We start from the raw sequence: 16,911 nt of genomic DNA on the forward strand, positions 1-16,911 counted from the left end.
CTGGAAAACTGAGAGCTGTACAACCCACTTACTCATAAGGTAATTTGAGTTTTGCAACAGCAAGATCTCGCTCTCCCTCTCTCCTACTGTCACATCAACTCCAATACCCTTTCACATCGTGTTCACACATTAGTACAGTACACCTCGGAAATGCCTTGGAGTTGTTTCTACTTCCTCCTGGAAGGAAGTTGTTGAAGTTCTGATTCTCATCTCTGAATGTACTTTCACTCTATCTCCAAATTATCCTTCTGTCCGTGAGATGCTGGAATGCAGCCTCAGAGCTTTGCTGAGATTAGATGAGATCATCTGCTGTGATTCTGTTGATACAGTAAGAAGTCTCACAACATCAGGTCTCACCTGATGAAGGGGCAACGTTCCAAAAGCTCATGCTACCAAATAAACCTGTTGTTTAACCTGGTGTTGTGAGACTACTTACTGTGCCTACCCCAGTCCAACGCCAGCAATTCCACATCATGATTCTGTTGATGGTTGAACAAGCCAAGTGTGGAAAGTCAAAGTCTGCCACAAGTGCCACATATGAAGTTGTCCCTTGGTGGTGGCATGGGATTATCTCTGCCAACATCTTGTTTGTAGGATTGGCGTCTGCTTTGGAGCTTCTGTTGTTATGGTGGAAAATTCCTGCCCACAGCTGGTGTCATCATTTGTATAGGTTGTCAGCGAGAGTTTCCCAATTGTCCTGACTGAGGTTTCATGTCTCTTTTGACAGCATTCTTAAATCGGAGCTGAGGATGCCCGGCTGGTCTCTTGGCACAGGCTACAGCTACCACCTTGGGAATGCGGCCATCTCCTATCCTGCCCACAAGCCCAAATCAGCAAAGCTGCCTTTGCTAGATGCACTCACATGTTTGGCATGTGTACCCTGGAAAGGACTGCTTCATTGGTGACTTCCTTTTCCTGTGATGCTAAGAACGTGTTATAGACACCAGAGATGGAAGTTATTAAATATTAATATTACAGAAGGCCTAAAATCAGGATTGCTTTTCAAACTGTTGGTCATTTTTTTAAGGCTGTTGTCAACGTTTTGCTAGTTTCCCAACTCCAGTTTGTGTGTGAATCATCACAGGATGTATTTGTCCAATAAACATTGTCATGTCATTGAGGTGTGTGTGCATGCGAGTGTGTGCGTGTGCACGTGCGTGTCTGCATGTGCGTGTGCGAGTGTGTGTGTGTGAGAGTGTGTGTGTATGTTTATTGAGATAGTATTCTTTGCCCAACCATCTCCAACTTACCCTCCTTCACAAGGTCAGAAGTGAGGATGTTTGCCGATGATTGCACAATGTTTAGTCCCAACTGGCAAGCAGTCCACAATATTTTGTGTCGGTGGTGGAGGAAGTGTATGGTTATTGTGGTGGATGGAGTGTTGATTAAGCAGGCTGGTTTGTGCTGGTTGTTATCAAGCTCTTTGAGTGTTGTTGGAGTTGCACCCATCCAGGCAAGTGGGGAGTATTCTACCACACCCCTGACTTGTGCCTTGTAGATGGTGATGGACAGGCTTTGGGGAGTCAGGAGGTGAGTTACTTGCTGCAATATTCCTGGCCTCTGACCTGCTCTTGTAGCCACTGTGTTTATGTGGCTGGTCCAGTTCAGTTTCTGGTCAATGGTAGCCCCAAGGATGTGGATGGTGGGGGATTCAATGATGGTATTGCCATTGAATGTCAAAGGGCGATGGTTAGATACTCTTTTGTTAGAGCTAGTCATTGCCTGACACTTGTTTGGTATGAATGTTACTTGTCCAAATGCAGCAAGACCTGAACAATATCCCGACTTGGAAATATATCACCGTTCCTTCCTGTCACTGGGTCAAAATCCTGGAACTCCCTCCCTAATAGCACTGTGGATGTCCTTACACCTCAGGGACTGGTAGTGTTTCAAGAAGGCAGTTCACCATCACCTTTTCAATAGCATTTATGCATGGGCAATGAATGCTGGTCTAGCCAGTGACACCCATTGTAACAATAGGCCGACAGGCTGAATGGCCTGACCAAACAGGAGGTAAATTATTGGGAAAAATTCCAAGACGTTAGAAATGATCATTTGGAGAAGCACAAATCAATCAAAGGTAATCTGACTAACCTCATGAATATTGTGAGGAAGTAACAAGGAGGGGGGCTATGAGCACACTGGATTTCTCTCAGGCTTTTGACAAGGTCCCACATGACAAATCTGTCAGTAAATCAAAACCATGGCATCCACGGAAAGTGACAATTTGGATCCAAATTTGACAGAGTTTCAGGCAGCAGAGAGTTATGCTCATGGCTTTCAGTGACTGGAAGGCTGATTCCAGTTGGGTTTCACAGGGCTCTGTGCTGAATCTTTGCTGTTTGTGGTATATTTATATCACTTAAAAGTTGGGGCATAATTAATAAGTTTGCAGATGATACAAAAGTGTGGTTGATAACGAGGAAGAAATCCGTCAACTGGAGGAAGCTATCAATTGGCTGGTCAGATGGGTGGAAAAGAAATAGCATTTAATCCAGATGAGTGCGAGGTGGTGTATTGTGGGGTCAAACGAGGGAAGAGAATCCACAATATCTGTAAGTAATAGGATACTGAAAGGTGTCAAGGAGCAGAAATTCTTTTGGGTTGTGACCACAGATCCCTGAAGGGAGAAGGACAGGGAGATAAGCTGGTCAAGAAGACAGGCAGGATACTTTCCTGTTGTGTTTTTAGTACCTTTCAAAATCAATCATCCATATGTAGGCACAGGAGGAGATCAACATCGTTATTGTTCCTTATTGCTTCAACAATCAAACTAACAAGAAAACATGGATCCTGTGATCCCATAATGCACTGGCTTACAAAGTACGGCATAGATTATGCTGTAATTGTATAAAACAGCCTATGGAGTGCTACCTGCAGTTCTGGTCAGTGCAGGGGAGATTTATGAGGATGTTGCCAGGAATGGAGGATTGGACTGATCAGGAAAGGTTGGATAAACTGGTTGGAAAGGTTGGAAAACATTCTTTGGAACAGAAGAGACTGAGGGAGATTTAATTGAGGTGGATAAAACAATGAAGGGGGGCCTGGATAGAGTGGTTAGAAAGGACCTAACCATTAGCAGAGGGATCAATAACCAGAGATTGAACAAGGATTACAGAGGAGATGTAGAGGAATTTCTTCACCCAGAGGATGTTGGGGTCTGGAATTCACTGTTAGAATTGGAATCCACCATCACACTCATACGAGATTAACCTGTAAAGTTAAAGTGCATGGGATTGTGGGTAGTGTATTGCAATGGATGAAAAACTGGTTGGCAGACAGGAAACAAAGAACAGTACAGCACAGGAAACAGGCCCTTCGGCCCTCCAAGCCTGTGCTGCTCATTGGTCCAACTAGACCATTCGTTTGTATCCCTCCATTCCCAGACTGCTCATGTGACTAGCCAGGTAAGTCTGAAACGATGCCAGCGTGTCTGCCTCCACCACCCTACTTGGCAGCGCATTCCAGGCCCCCACCACTCTCTGTGTAAAAAACGTCCCTCTGATATCTGAGTTATACCTCGCCCCTCTCACCTTGAGCCCGTGACTCCTCGTGATCGTCACCTCCAACCTGGGAAAAAGCTTCCCACTGTTCACCCTATCTATACCCTTCATAATTTTGTACACCTCTATTAGGTCTCCCCTCATTCTCCGTCTTTCCAGGGAGAACAAGCCCAGTTTACCCAGTCTCTCCTCATAGCTAAGACCCTCCATACCAGGCAGCATCCTGGTAAACCTTCTCTGCACTCTCTCTAAAGCCTCCACGTCCTTCTGGTAGTACGGTGACCAGAACTGGACGCAGTACTCCAAATGTGGCCTAACCAGCGTTCTATACAGCCGCAACATCAGACTCCAGCTTTTATACTCTATACCCCGTCCGATAAAGGCAAGCATACCATATGCCTTCTTCACCACCTTCTCCACCTGTGCTGCCACCTTCAAGGGTTTGTGGACTTGCACACCTCGGTCCCTCTGTGTTTCTATACTCTTGATGGCTCTGCCATTTATTGTATAACTCCTCCCTACATTATTTCTTCCAAAATGCATCACTTCGCATTTATCGGGATTAAATTCCATCTGCCATTTCTCCGCCCAATTTTCCAGCCTATCTATATCCTGCTGTATTGTCCGACAATGTTCATCGCTATCTACAAGTCCAGCCATCTTCGTGTCATCCGCAAACTTGCTGATTACACCAGTTACACCTTCTTCCAAATCATTTATATATATCACAAATAGCAGAGGTCCCAGTACAGAGCCCTGCGGAACACCACTGGTCACAGACCTCCAGCCGGAAAAAGACCCTTCGACTGCTACCCTCTGTCTCCTGTGGCCAAGCCAGTTTTCTACCCATCTAGCCACCTCTCCTTTTATCCCATGAGCCTTAACCTTCTTAACCAACCTGCCATGAGGGACTTTGTCAAATGCCTTATGAAATCCATATAGACAACATCCACGGCCCTTCCTTCGTTAACCGTTTTTGTCACTTCCTCAAAAAGCTCCACCAAATTTGTAAGGCACGACCTCCCTCTTACAAAACCATGCTGTCTGTCACTAATGAGATTGATCCGTTCTAAATGCGCATACATCCTGTCTCTAAGAATCCTCTCCAACAACTTCCCTACCACAGACGTCAAGCTCACTGGCCTATAATTTCCCAGGTTATCCCTGCTACCCTTCTTAAATAACGGTACCACATTCGCTATCCTCCAATCCTCAGGGACCTCACCTGTGTCCAATGAAGAGACAAAGATTTCCGTCAGAGGCCCAGCAATTACATCTCTTGTCTCCCCGAGCAGCCTAGGATAGATGCCATCAGGCCCTGGGGATTTGTCAGTTTTAATGTTACCTAAAAAACCTAACACTTCCTCCCTTGTAATGGAGATTCTCTCTAACGGGTCAACACCTCCCTCTGAGACACTCCCAGTCAACAAGTCCCTCTCCTTTGTGAATACCGATGCAAAGTATTCATTTAGGATCTCCCCTATTCCCTTGGGTTCTAAGCATAATTCCCCTCCTTTGTCCCTGAGAGGTCCGACCCTTTCCCTGACAACTCTTTTGTTCCTAACATATGAATAAAATGCCTTAGGGTTCTCCTTAATCCTGTCTGCCAAGAACATTTCGTGACCTCTTTTTGCCCTTCTAACTCCCCGTTTGAGTTCTTTCCTACTCTCTCTATATTCCTCCAGAGTTCCATCTGTTTTCAGTTGCCTGGACCTAACGTACGCCTCTCTTTTCTTTTTGATCAGATCCTCACTTTCCCTGGTTATCCACGGCTCTCGAATCCTACCTTTCCTATCCTTCCTTTTTACAGGCACATGCCTGTCCTGCAGCCTTATCAACTGTTCCTTAAAAGACTCCCACATGCCAGATGTGGACTTACCCCCGAACAGCCTCTCCCAATCAACGGCCACCAATTTCTGCCTAATCTGGCTATAGTTAGCCTTCCCCCAATTTAGCACCCTACCCTTAGGACAACACTCGTCCTTGTCCATTACTATCCTAAAGTTAACAGAGTTGTGGTCACTATTTGCCACATGTTCCCCTACCGAAACTTTGACGACCTGACCAGGCTCATTTCCCAGAACTAGATCCAGTATAGCCCCCTCTCTAGTTGGGCTATCTACATACTGTTCCAAAGAACCTTCCAGTATGCATTTTACAAATTCCTCCCCATCCAGACCCCCAGTTCTAAGCACTTTCCAGTCTATACCAGGGAAATTGAAGTCTCCCACTACAATAACCCTATTTTTTCTACTCATATCCAGAATCTCCTGACATATCCGTTCCTCCACTTCCCGTGGGCTGTTGGGTGGCCTGTAGTACACCCCCAGCATAGTGATTGCACCTTTCCTGTTTCTGAGCTCCACCCACAGCGACTCATTACATGACCCCTCTAAATTGTCCAACCTCTGCACCGCTGTAATATGCTCCTTAACTAATACCGCTACTCCCCCACCTTTTTTAGCCCCTCCTCTGTCTCGCCTAAAACACTTATACCCCGGAATATTCAGCTGCCAGTCCTGTCCTTCTTTTAACCATGCCTCCATCACCACAACCACATCCAAATTCCACGTAAGCATTAAGGCCCTAAGTTCGTCTGTCTTACCCGTTACGCTCCTCGCATTGAAGCAGATGCACTCCAGACCTCCAGGCCCACTCAGGTCATCCTGCTCCAGAATGCTCTTCTTCTTAGTTCGCCTTGCCCTGGCCCCCAGCTCGACCCCAGCCTCAGTACTTACTGACCTACTGTTTTGATCCCCACCCCCTGCCACACTAGTTTAAATCCTGCCGAAACACTCTAGCAAAACTCCCAGCCAGGATATTTGTGCCCTTCCAGTTAAGGTGTAACCCATCCTTTCCGTACAGGTGCCATCCTCTCATGAAGACTTCCCAATGATCTATGAATTTGAAACCCTCCCTTTTGCACCAGTCCTTTAGCCACGTGTTCAATTGTAGAATCTCCCTGTTGCTGGCCTCACTAGCACTAGGCACTGGGAGCAGTCCAGAGATTGCTACCCTAGAGGCCTTATTTTTTAGCCTAGCACCCATCTCCCTGAATTGTTCTCATATGACCCCCCCTGCTCTTTCTACCTACGTCATTTTCACCAATGTGTACAATTACATCTGTTTGATTACCTTTCCTTTTTAATATGCTTCCTACCCTCTCGGAGACATCCAGTACCCCGGCACCAGGGAGGCAGACTACTATCCTGGAGTCTCGTTCACACCCGCAGAACCGCCTGTCCGTGCCTCTAACCATCGCATCCCCCACCACTATTTCTCTCCTAATCCCCTTCTGGGCCTCGAGTGGGAATAAATGGGTCTTTTTCCGAATGGCAGGCAATGACTAGTAGGGTACCGCAGGGATCGTGCTGGGACCCCAGCTATTTACAAATTATATTAATGATTTGGAAGAGTTGGGTGGGAGGGTGAGCTGTGAGGAGGATGCAGAGATGTTTCAGCGTGATTTGGACAGGCTGAGTGTGTGGGCATCTGCATGGCAGATGCAGCATAATGTGGATAAATGTTTGGTTATCCACTTTGGTAGCAAAAACCTGCAGATTATTATCCGAATGGCTATAAATTGAGAGAGGGGAATGTGCAGTGGGACCTGGGTGTCCTTGTGCCCCAGTCGCTGAAGGTAAGCATGCAGGTGCAGCAGGCGGTAAAGAAGGCAAATGGTATGTTGGCTTCATTGTGAGAGAATTCAAATCCAGGAGCAGGGATGTGATGCAATTATACAGGGTCTTGGTGAGGCCACAGCTGGAATATTGTGTGCAGTTTTGGTCTCCTTTTCTGAGGAAGGATGTTCTTGCTCTCGAGGGAGTGCAGCGAAGGTTTACCAAATTGATTACTGGGATGGCGGGTCTGACGTATGAGGAGAGATTGACTAGGTTAGGATTGTTTTCACTGGAGTTTAGAAGAATGAGGGGGGAATCTCATAGAAACCTATAAAATTCCAACAGGACTAGACAGGATAGAAACAGAAAGGATGTTCTCGATGGTGGGGAAATCCACAACCAGGGGTCACAGTCTGAGGATACAGAGTAAACAATTTAGGACAGAGATGAGGAGACATTTCTTCACTCAGAGTGGTCAGCCTGTGGAATTCACTACCACAGAAAGCAGTTGAGGCCAAAACATTGAATATTTTCAAGAAGCAGTTAGATATCGCACTAAAGGTATCAAAGGATATGGGGGAAGGCAGGATCAGGTTATTGAGGTGGGTGATCAGCCATGATCATAACAAATGGGGTAGTAGGCTCGAAAGCCAAATGGCCTCATCCTGCTCTTATTTTCTATGTTTCAAGAACTGAAATGTCAGTTTGCAGTTTTTTGACAGCACAAACAAAATGGCCTCCTTCTGTTCCATAAATATTTTATTTTGCGAATGAATTCTAAAAATATGGGATTGGGTGTGATCTAGTGTATGTATGTATGTAGATGGGTGTATGGACATGTATGTCTGTGAGTGGGTGTGTGGCATGGGTGTATGGACATGTATCTTCATGGGTGGGTGTGTGGGCATGTAAGTGTGCATGGCTCTCTGGACATGCATGTGTATGTGTGGGTGTATGGGCATGTATGTGTGTGCGTGTGTGTATGGACATGTATGTAGAAGGACAGTTTGTGGAGTGGGGCACGGTAGTAATTGATCTGTCAGCTGCTTAGATAGGAGAAAACAACAGCGTTTTTTTAAATGTCTCCCAAGTAATGTGAGAGTTTGCGGCTCCCCCACCTGTTCCCTCAGTGAAACCTGATCTTGTGGCAGTGTGTTTCTGTGGAGGGAACTGGTGAGTCGCTCTCTCATTCCCTCGCTCACATTGACCCATGTGATGTTTTCAATGAGATTCACTAACAGATTGAATTCTGCTGAAAAGTCTAGTTTGTGCTGGCTGGAACAGTTCAGCGGGGCCTCATCCTGAAGTGTGAATGTAATCCCGGTTATCCTCGCCCTCCCAGATATCAAGCACTCTGTCAGACAGAACGTGTGAGCTTTCTTACTGCCCAGGACCATTATTTGTCTGGAAAAATGTGTGTATTTTCTTATTCTTGGAATGAGTATTCCAATTAAATAATTCAGCAGCAAGCTTCCATGAGTTTACAGTAAAGAAAGTTATTTACCTTCATGCACTCACTGCAGATTAACATCCCACACATTCGGTCTCATACACACACACACACATATACAGACACACACACACATATACAGGCACACACACACATATACAGACGCACACATGCACATACATAGACACAGATTGGATACAGATAAAGATAATGCACTTTTATATATTCTAGCTCATTCAGTGTCTGATTTATGATTTCTGGTCTCTCACTTGAATAGATTCGATTAATTAAACATTGAAATGAGGGTTTTTTAAAGCAAAGGGTTCACAGCAGTATGTGAGGTTTCTTGCAGTCGAATATCTAGAAGGGTTTTTTTGGGTCAACTTTGAAACTGGGACAGATTAAGTACTTTAACAGCTTGCAGTTAGTTTCCAAATCTGGTTCTCAGACTGGCTGACGATGGCTGGTTCTGATGGATCTGCTGTGTCCTCGGGTAATAAACCAGTTTCAATCTTATGGCTGCTGGGTTAATACTCCTGCCCCTCACCCCCCTCCAGTCTAGTTTGGATGGGGAAGGCTATTATGATACAATGGGACATTGTGGCTATTGAGTTCCAATCTTCCCTTTTGTCCACTAAATAGTCTCACAACACCAGGTTAAAGTCCAACAGGTTTTGTCCAGTGTGAAACACGCACTCAGGCAGTCTGGAAATTCCATAGTCTTTAGGTGTTGGCCCATCCTTGAACAGTGAGATGTGTGAATTCCACATGGCTGAGAGGTACCCTCATCTATGTCCATATTTAATTATGATAATTATTTAAACCTGATACCATTTGTAATCCAAATGCTAAAGTCACGTGATTTGCAGCAGCCATCTTTTAAAATATTGACTGAAAATTCATAATATGTCATGCCCGTACTGGGTGTGATATTTCTCTTATCCAACTAGGTCTCCCTCTCAGGATTATCTGAAGGTCTCCGGGAGTTAAAGATTAATCTTCAGGACATAGCAGTAAGCAAAATGATTGGATTATTTACAACAACTTAAAAGCACGTTAAATGTACTAACAGTTCAACACGTGCTCCAAAGAGTACCCTTCGTCGTCCAGTACTTCCCCGGAACGGAGAAGCTACGACATCTTCTCCAGAGCCTTCAACATGTCATTGATGAAGACGAACATCTCGCCAAGGCCATCCCCACACCCCCACTTCTTGCCTTCAAACAACCGCGCAACCTCAAACAGACCATTGTCCGCAGCAAACTACCCAGCCTTCAGGAGAACAGTGACCACGACACCACACAACCCTGCCACAGCAACCTCTGCAAGACGTGCCGGATCATCGACACAGATGCCGTCATCTCACGTGAGAACACCATCCACCAGGTACACGGTACATACACTTGCAACTCGGCCAACGTTGTCTACCTGATACACTGCAAGAAAGGATGTCCCGAGGCATGGTACATTGGGGAGACCATGCAGACGCTACGACAACGGATGAATGAACACTGCTCGACAATCACCAGGCGAGAGTGTTCTCTTCCTGTTGGGGAACACTTCAGCGGTCACGGGCATTTGGCCTCTGATCTTCGGGTAAGCGTTCTCCAAGGCGGACTTCACGACATACGACAGCGCAGAGTCGCTGAGCAGAGACTGATAGCCAAGTTCCGCACACATGAGGACGGCCTCAACCGGGATCTTGGGTTCATGTCACACTATCTGTAACCCCCACGACTTGCCTGGACTTGCAAAATCTCACTAACTGTCCTGTCTGAAGACAATACACATCTCTTTAACCTGTGCTTAACCCTCTCTCCACTCACATTGTCTGTACCTTTAAGACTTGATTATCTGTAAAGACTCACATTCCAACCATTATTTTGTAAATTGAGTTTGTGTCTTTATATGCCCTGTTTGTGAACAGAACTCCCGCTCACCTGACGAAGGAGCAGCGCTCCGAAAGCTTGTGACTTTTGCTACCAAATAATCCTGTTAGACTTTAACCTGGTGTTGTGAGACTTCTTACTGATTTAGGAATCAACAGCTCTGTTTGTAAGTCAAGAGTCTCATTTGCCTTTTGCTAATTTCACCTCCACCCCCAGGTCACTCATCACTGGAACCGAAGATTCCTGATCACTCTTCCTCTTCCCCCCGCGTTGCTGTGAAAGGACAGTCAGCTGGAGATCCAGTGTCACAGGGACTGTGTTGGAGATCCAGTGAAGCAGGGACCATGCTGAAGATCCAATGACACTGGGATTGTGTTGGAGATCCAGTGACATCGGGATCATGCTGGAGATCCAGTGACACTGGGATAATGCTGGAGATCCAGTGACACCAGGGTCATGTTGGAGATCCAGTGACACCTCTCTTGGCCAATGGCTTTGTCTTTTTGTGGATGGATGTGTTGGTGAGGAGTTATGAAAATTTGGAAATCTTGTGAAATATTCTCCCAGGACACAGAGAGCGGGGATAATGTGCTGCTCCTCAGATTGGCAGCACGTCAGTACCAGCATTCTGCAGGGATCTGTGTTGGAGCCTCAGCTATTCATTGTCTTTATCAACCACTTGGATGGGTTATAAATCCACATCTCCAAGTTGCTAATAACACAAAGATGGGGTGGAACTGTGAACAGTGTAGATGGAAGCGGAAAATGGTAAAGAGATATCGACTGATTAAACAAATGGAAAAAACTGGCAAGTTGGAGGAAAATACGAGATCATCCACTTTGAACCGGAAAGTAAAGAACAGGATAAATGGTGAAAAACTAGGAACACTGAAGATCTAAAGAGATTTTATCTTCAGCTACATAAATCATTATGTATGGAAAACAGAAAAAGGCTAATGGAATGCTGATCTTTATATCGAGCGTAGAGACTAGAGTACAGACTAGAATACACAGGGGCAGGGAGTGGGATGGTGGGGGGTGGGGGGGGGGGGCAGAGAATGTCTTGCTTCAGACTAGAATACACAGGGGCAGGGAGTGGGATGGTGGGGGGCAGCGGGGGGGGGGGGGGGGGGGGGGTCAGAGAATGTCCTGCTTCAGCTGTACAAAGACTTGGGTAGACCACACCTGGAATTGTGAGCCGTTCTGGTCAGCACAGCCTGGGATGCATATATTGGTCTTGGAGTGAGTGCAGTTAGATTTACCAAAATGATGTGGAGAGGTTATGCAAACTAGGGTTATTTTAGATAGAAATTCAAAGATTATGGGGTGAATTTCTGTTTTGTGAGGAGTCTGGGACTCAGAGACATTGCCAAACAGGCCTTTCAGAGAGATGTTTGAAAAACACAAAAGGTGGTAGAAGTTTGGAACTCACTCTCACAAATGGAAATCAATGCTGGATCAATTATACATTTTAATTTTAAATCTGAGGTTGATCAGTTTTTGCTAATCTGAGCTGTTCAGGGACACAGAGCAAGGGCAGCTTTATAAAGCTAGCTCACAGATCAGATCTTATAGAGTGCTGGAAGAAACATAAGGCTCGTCTTGCTCCTGTGTCTTAACAATGTCCCCCCCATCTCTTTGATTCAATTCATAGGGGATCACGTATCCACTGCATCGCACCATGTCCTCGGGGGGATTCTGAGGGTGTTGAGTAGATTAGCAGTAAAACCTGCGTAAAGCCATCGTAAGGAGTTTCATCATCTGTCACACGCAAAGCAAAAATAACTGGAGGAATATCCCATATCCAATTCCTGAAGCTCTGGTCTAATATTAGGAGAACTAACTGAACAGGGTTTGTCTGTGTGGTGTCTGTAGTCAGTTGTGATTAAATAGATGGGGGCATGCCGGCTATCGCATACTGCATAATGCTACTCCTGCCCATTCCCTGTTTCACCCCATTCCCTTCAGAAAACTTGGAAAACTAGGAACTTCCTCTATCCCAGGTTCACCCAAGGGGGAGAGGCTCTCAGTTATTTCCTGCTGCCTCCCCGGTACCTCACCCAATCCCAGACAAGAGGCCATTTTGACCAGGTGTTATCTGCACCGACAAAGCAATTTAGCATCAAACACCAGGATTGGACAATCGCACTTACCCTGTGTGTAGTGGTTCTGTTATTGTAATAATAATCCACAGGATGTGAGCTGAAATCTCACTGCAGAGTGTGAAACTTTTAATTCAATTGAAAAAACATTTGGAAATGAGAAAGCTGGAATCAGTAAAAGTGATGATATCCAATCAGAATATCAAAATAACCTAACTGCTTCACTAATGTCCTTTGGCTGAAAAATGCTTTGGAATGGCCTGAAATCATGAACACTGTTCTATAAGATTATAAGATGTAGAAGTAGGCCATTTGGCCCATCGAGTCTACTTCCCCATTCAATGCGATCATGACTCATCTGATGTGATGATCCTCAACTCCACTTACATAGAATCATAGCCTTATCTCTATAACCCTTGATTCTCTTACTGATAAATTCAAATTTAAATGAGAAATCTCCTCCAGCCCCACAGCCCTCTGAGTTATCCGTATTATTCAAACTCTGGCATCTTGAGCATTCCAGATTTTAATTGTTTCCAGAACCTGCAATCTGATAAAGAGTGGGTGATGTGTTCCAGTGAGACTGATGGGGGGTGAACATTGTTCTGAGTGAGGGTCAATTCAGGCATGGGCCCTCACATTCTTTTGACCTTCACCAATGGGTGGTGAACATCTGGATCATGATGATGCGTGAGAAGGGGGTTGGGTGAAAATGCATGTGAAATTAACCAGGAATCTTTGACATCTTTCGGAGAGGACAGAAGGCCTCAATTTAACAATACACCTGAAAGGTGGCATCTCTGACACTACAGCACGCCCTCCGTACTGCACGGATGTGTCAGTTTATGGCCTCAATACTCTGGAGTGGGATTTAAACCCACAATGCTCTGACTGAGAGCCGAGAGAGAATGTTACCCATTGAACCACCGCTAAGATTGTTGGGCAATGGTTCTATTGGCACCTAGCAATGCAAAAGAATTGCAAAAGGAACATTACAAAGGCCAATCCCAACTTTCCCTGACAAGCTCAATGTATTTCCAGCAGGAAGCCTGTGTTGGAGACAGTCACGAAGGAAGTTGGTTCTTGCCTTTCCTAAACCCAGGAGCAGCTGAAGGGGAATCTGCAGAAATATGAAATTGATTATTGATCTAAATGGTGACTTGTTTTCAACCAAAGCTTCTGACTGAGAGATTCCCCCATTTAACTACTTATTTCTGGGTCCTTGCCACCAGGTCCTTTACTAGAACTTTCCATGGATTTTGTTTTGAGTGGGGAACAGGTTGTGAGCAGCTGCTGATGGTGTCTGTTACTCAGACAGCTTGCATAGGAATCCACTTAGTCCTCCACCATGATGCCTGGGAGCAGTCGCCCTGCTGACAGCGGAGAAGTCAGGAGCAGGATAAGTGCAGCTGCAACAACACTCAAGAAGCTCGACCCCATCGAGGACAAAGCAGCCTGCAGCCCGCTTGAGTGACACCTCAGTCACCACCTTAATCACTCACTCCCTCCACCACCGATGCACAGTGGCAGCCGTGTGTACCATCGACAAGATGCACTGCACCAACTCACCAAGGTTCCTTCAACAGCATCTTCCAAACCCACGACCTCTACCATCGGGAAGGACAAGGGCAGCAAGGGAACACCACCACCTGGACGTTCCCCACCAAGCCACTCACTGCCTGACTTGGAAATATATCGCCGTTCCTTCACTGTCACTGGGTCAAAATCCTGGAACTCCCTCGCTAACAGCACTGTGGAAGTACCTGCACCACAGGGACTGCAGTGGTTCAAACAAGGCAGCTCACCACTACCTTCTCCAGGGCAATTAGGGATGGGGAATAAATGTTGGCTTGGCCTCAGGACAGGAACAAATAAAATAATGAGGGGAGGTGAATAATCTGGGCCTTGCTCACAAGACTATTTCAATCAGCACTAAGAGCCTGTCAGAGGGTCAGTACTGAGGGAGTGCCGCACTGTCAGAGGGTCAGTACTGAGGGAGTGCCGCACTATCAGAGGGTCAGTACTGAGGGAGTGCTGCACTGTCAGAGGGTCAGTACTGAGGGAGTGCCGCACTATCAGAGGGTCAGTACTGAGGGAGTGCTGCACTGTCAGAGGGTCAATACTGAGGGAGTGCCGCACTGTCAGAGGATCAGTACTGAGGGAGTGCCGCACTGTCAGGGGATCAGTACTGAGGGAGTGCTGCACTGTCAGAGGATCAGTACTGAGGGAGTGCCACACTGTCAGAGGATCAGTACTGAGGGAGTGCCGCACTGTCAGAGGGTCAGTACTGAGGGAGTGCCGCACTGTCAGAGGATCAGTACTGAGGGAGTGCCGCACTGTCAGAGGGTCAGTACTGAGGGAGTGCCGCACTGTCAGAGGATTACTACTGAGGGAGTGCCGCACTGTCAGAGGGTCAGTACTGAGGGAGTGCCGCACTGTCAGAGGATTACTACTGAGGGAGTGCCGCACTGTCAGAGGGTCAGTACTGAGGGAGTGCCGCACTGTCAGAGGGTCAGTACTAAGGGAGTGCCGCACTGTCAGAGAGTCAGTACTGAGGGAGTGCCGCACTGTCAGAGGATCAGTACCGAGGGAATGCCGCACTGTCAGAGGGTCAGTACTGAGGGAGTGCCGCACTGTCAGAGGGTCAGTACTGAGGGAGTGCCGCACTGTCAGAGAGTCAGTACTGAGGGAGTGCCGCACTGTCAGAGGATCAGTACCGAGGGAATGCCGCACTGTGGGGTTCACATTGTTTACGATCTGAGGATAACGATCTCATGTCAGTATTTCGAGGAGCAGTTAAATTCTTCCCAGTGACCGTCACTAAAACTGGATTATCACATTTCTGTCTGTGGGATCTTCACAGAATCACAGGATTTTTACGTTGCAGAATGAGGCTATTCGGCCCATTGTATCTGCACTAGCTCTCTGAATGAACAGTTCACTTGGTACTGTTCTCCAGCCTTCTCCCGTAACTCTGCACATTGTCCCTTTGTAGAGAACAATTTAATTCTGTTTCAAATGCCTGGAGTGAAACTGCCTCCACCACAGAACATTCCAGATCCTAACTATTTACTGTGTTAATCTGACTCCACCATACCCTCGGACAAAATATTCCAGATCCTAACCACTCGCTGTGTGAATGTGTCTCCACCACACTCTCAGACAGTGCGTTCCAGATCCTAACCACTCGCTGTGTGAATCTGTCTCCACCACACTCTCAGACAGTGCATTCCAAATCCTAACCACTCTCTGTGTGAATCTGTCTCCACCACACTCTCAGACAGTGCATTCCAAATCCTAACCACTCTCTGTGTGAATCTGTCTCCACCACACTCTCAGACAGTGCATTCCAAATCCTAACCACTCTCTGTGTGAATCTGTCTCCACCACACTCTCAGACAGTGCATTCCAGATCCTAACCACTCGCTGTGTGAATCTGTCTCCACCACACTCTTATTCTTGATCTTTTTACAAGCTGGGACAGTTTCTTTCCATCTGCTCTGTCCAGACCCTTCATGATTTTGAATATCTCTATCAGATCTCCAGTCAGCTTTCTCTGCTCCGAAGAAAACAATCCCCCAATTTCTCCACTCTCTCCTGAAGTTCCTCATCTCTGGAACTATTCTCGTGAATCTTTTCTGCTTTCTCTGCAGTGTCTTCACAACTTTCCAACTGTGTGGTGCCCAAAACTGGACACTTTCTTGATCATTAATAGCTGCTGCAATTTTACAAGTGAGATTGTGAAAAGCACTTTGGGAATTCAAGCTTTCCTCACTCTTTTGGAGTGGTTATGGATTAGAATGGAAGCATACTGACTGAGTTTTAATGAACTAGCATGTTTGAAGGACATTCTTTACAGTGGTTAATCTCAGTTATGAATGCCAGCTCCCAATTTAATTAGATTTTTCACCATCTCACTTCCTTTTTGACTTTCAAGGATGTGTTGCTGAGCTTTGACTGTCGAGTGACTCAGCAATTGAATAGGAAGAAATGTCAGTGGGAGTGGTACCTAGCAACACAACAGAGGCAGTAACAAGAAGCTATAGTTATGGGGCAGCAGCATAGAGTGCGTATCATTTCTGAATGTTAAAAGGGTGTTGGCAAAATTCTGCTTCAGACAGAGTCCAAACAGAGAGCCACTTTGCATTGAGACCTGGGTGGTTAGACATCACTCTTAGAAGAAAGGCTTGCATTTCTATCATGCATTTCACAAGCTCAGGACAGCCCAAAGCGCTTCACAGAATCACAGAATTGTTACGGTGCAGAAGGAGGCCATTTGGCCCATCATGTCTGTACCAGCTCTCCAAACGAGCATCATGACTTCGTGCCATTCCCCTGCCTTTTCCC

General features: G+C 46.2%; 1 protein-coding gene across 1 annotated transcript in view; it reads right to left on the reverse strand.

Moving 5' to 3' along the window:
- Positions 1-16,911, reverse strand: part of LOC144501824 (uncharacterized) — a 109,610-nt gene that overhangs the window by 5,639 nt on the left and 87,060 nt on the right. The gene's annotated exons all lie outside the window — the stretch shown is intronic.

Source organism: Mustelus asterias, chromosome 12, assembly GCF_964213995.1.
Source record: "Mustelus asterias chromosome 12, sMusAst1.hap1.1, whole genome shotgun sequence".
NCBI lineage: Eukaryota > Metazoa > Chordata > Chondrichthyes > Carcharhiniformes > Triakidae > Mustelus > Mustelus asterias.